This window comes from Stenella coeruleoalba (genome assembly GCF_951394435.1).
Source record: "Stenella coeruleoalba genome assembly, contig: scaffold_201, whole genome shotgun sequence".
Taxonomy (NCBI): domain Eukaryota; kingdom Metazoa; phylum Chordata; class Mammalia; order Artiodactyla; family Delphinidae; genus Stenella; species Stenella coeruleoalba.
In genome coordinates this window covers 73,509-76,704 of record NW_027646382.1, presented here as the reverse complement: position 1 = coordinate 76,704, position 3,196 = coordinate 73,509, and positions in this window count along the sequence as shown.

The following is a 3,196-nucleotide window of genomic DNA, read 5'->3' as shown; positions in this document are numbered from 1 at the left end:
AAACCTGGGTAGTTGAAACCCGTGGAATGGGTACCATGCAATATGACTTCAAAGGGTCTTCATTTGCTCACCGAACCTCTCCAATCCTATCACTGCTGCGTTTATGCCCCTGTACACATGCTTGATTCTCTTTCGGAGACATAGCAATCCATAGGTTTTAAGATACTTACTAGTCAGGTACATTCTTAGGCATTTAATATGCGGTGTTGAGTCCATTTCGTTGAGCAAGGAGTAGCTCTTGTCTATTCCATATTTGACTTAAGGAACTTTATCTGTGCTCATTTCAATCTCTGGTTTTATGCAGCACCCCAACTCACCTTTACCCTTAAGCAAGCATAAGTTGGTTTTCTAAATTAGAGACCCTGTTCTGTTTTGTAATTCAGTTCCTGTGTAGCCAAGTTTACATTCCGTGTATTACTGATATCTTATGATGTTTCTTTTTCTGTGTGACTTATTTCAGTTAGAATCATCATACCTGAATCCACTCATTGTGCTGCTAAGGACCTGATGACACAGATTTCATTGCTGAGTGATATTGCTTTGTAAGTAAATACCACAACTTCTTTATCCATTTTTCACTTTCTGCGATGTTGAACTTGTACTGTAAACGAGGTTGTTGTAAACAGAGCCGTTCCAAATTTTGGGGTGGCTGTGTCTTTTTGATTTTAATTTCCCTAAGCTATAGGACCATAAGTGGAAGTGCCCTAGGCTCTGTTGCTTTGTTTTTTAGATGTTTCAGGAAACACCATACACTTCTCCCGAGTGTCTGTTGGCAATTTACATCCCGCCCATCAGCATAACAAGGCTCCCAGTTCTCCATGGCCTGTCCTGACTTTCTGGATTTTACACTTTTTTCAGATGGCCCTTTTGACCGGGGGGAAGTGAGACTTCATTGTAGTGCAGATTTCCTTTGCAAGTTTGCTTGGTTGGCCAAAAAGGGCGTATGCGTTTTTTCCTGAATATATTCAGGAAAAAACGCATACGCCCTTTTTGGCCAAGTGCATCATTGTGGACGTTCTGCCTCTTTTCCTATGCTTTCAATGCAATTCCAGTCTACCTCCTGAAATCGGTTTCCTGCAATTCTGCCCCGCTTTCAAGTCCTCTTGGCAGCCTTACTTCAGTCTATTTTTGGATGATAGCTGTCATTTATAACTCTGCAGGTTTGTGAATTACAGTGCCCCTGAGCTCCTTTCTTCAACTTGCTTTCTTGTAACCTGGCCGCAACACCGCAGGATGGCTTCAGGCGCTAATCTGGTTCCGGCACGGCATGCTGAGCCTTTGGTTAATTCCTCTTCCTGGTGGGAAATGAGAGTTAAATTTGCCCGTCCAGACACCTCCAGCTAGTCTCTCATTGGTTCTCGCTATTCCTGTTCATCTTCCGCAGAAATTGCAAACTGGGCCAAACAGGATGTTAAAGGCGCTGACTCTCCAAGTAGGGAGAGTGTTAGTAAAGCGTCTGGAATGTTGCACCCGAGTACCAGGGGAGGAAAACTGAGACATATTTGAACACGTCTCCCGTTCACATGGTTGATCATACTTGGGTTCCACATGCATGTTTTAGCTGAAGGAAGAATACCTTAAACCTGGAGAGTTAAGACCCGTGTAATGGGTACCATGCAATATGACTTCAAAGGGTCTTCATTTGCTCACCGAACCTCTCCAATCCTATCACTGCTGCGTTTATGCCCCTGTACACATGCTTGATTCTCTTTCGGAGACATAGCAATCCATAGGTTTTAAGATACTTACTAGTCAGGTACATTCTTAGGCGTTTAATATGCGGTGTTGAGTCCATTTCGTTGAGCAAGGAGTAGCTCTTGTCTATTCCATATTTGACTTAAGGAACTTTATCTGTGCTCATTTCAATCTCTGGTTTTATGCAGCACCCCAACTCACCTTTACCCTTAAGCAAGCATAAGTTGGTTTTCTAAATTTGAGACCCTGTTCTGTTCTGTAATTCAGTTCCTGTGTAGCCAAGTTTACATTCCGTGTATTACTGATATCTTATGATGTTTCTTTTTCTGTGTGACTTACTTCAGTTAGAATCATCATACCTGAATCCACTCATTGTGCTGCTAAGAGCCTGATGACACAGATTTCATTGCTGAGTGATATTGCTTTGTAAGTAAATACCACAACTTCTTTATCCATTTTTCACTTTCTGCGATGTTGAACTTGTACTGTAAACGAGGTTCTTGTAAACAGAGCCGTTCCAAACTTTGGGGTGGCTGTGTCTTTTTGATTTTAATTTCCCTAAGCTATAGGACCATAAGTGGAAGTGCCCTAGGTTCTGTTGCTTTGTTTTTTAGATGTTTCAGGAAACACCATACACTTCTCCCGAGTGGTTGTTGGCAATTTACATCCCGCCCATCAGCATAACAAGGCTCCCAGTTCTCCATGGCCTGTCCTGCCTTTCTGGATTTTACACTTTTTTCAGATGGCCCTTTTGACCGGGGAGAAGTGAGACTTCATTGTAGTGCAGATTTCCTTTGCAAGCTTGCTTGGTTGGCCAAAAAGGGCGTATGCGTTTTTTCCTGAATATATTCAGGAAAAAACGCATACGCCCTTTTTGGCCAAGTGCATCATTGTGGACGTTCTGCCTCTTTTCCTATGCTTTCAATGCAATTCCAGTCTACCTCCTGAAATCGGTTTCCTGCAATTCTGCCCCGCTTTCAAGTCCTCTTGGCAGCCTTACTTCAGTCTATTTTTGGACGATAGCTCTCATTTATAACTCTGCAGGTTTGTGAATTATAGTGCCCCTGAGCTCCTTTCTTCAACTCGGTTTCTTTTGAGCTGGCCGCAACACCGCAGGATGGCTTCAGGCCCTAATCTGGTTCCGGTACGGCACGCTGAGCCTTTGGTTATTTCCTCTTCCTGGTGGGAAATGAGAGTTAAATTTGCCCATCCAGACACCTCCAGCTAGCCTCTCATTGGTTCTCGCTATTCCTGTTCATCTTCCGCAGAAATTGCAAACTGGGCCAAACAGGAGGTTAAAGGGACTGACTCTCCAAGTGGGGAGAGTGTTAGTAAAGCGTCTGGAATGTTGCACCCGAGTACCAGGGGAGGAAAACTGAGACATATTTGAACACGTCTCCCGATCACATGGTTGATCATACTCTGGGTTCCACATGCATATTTTAGCTGAAGGAAGAATACCTTAAACCTGGGTAGTTGAAACCCGTGGAATGGGTACCAT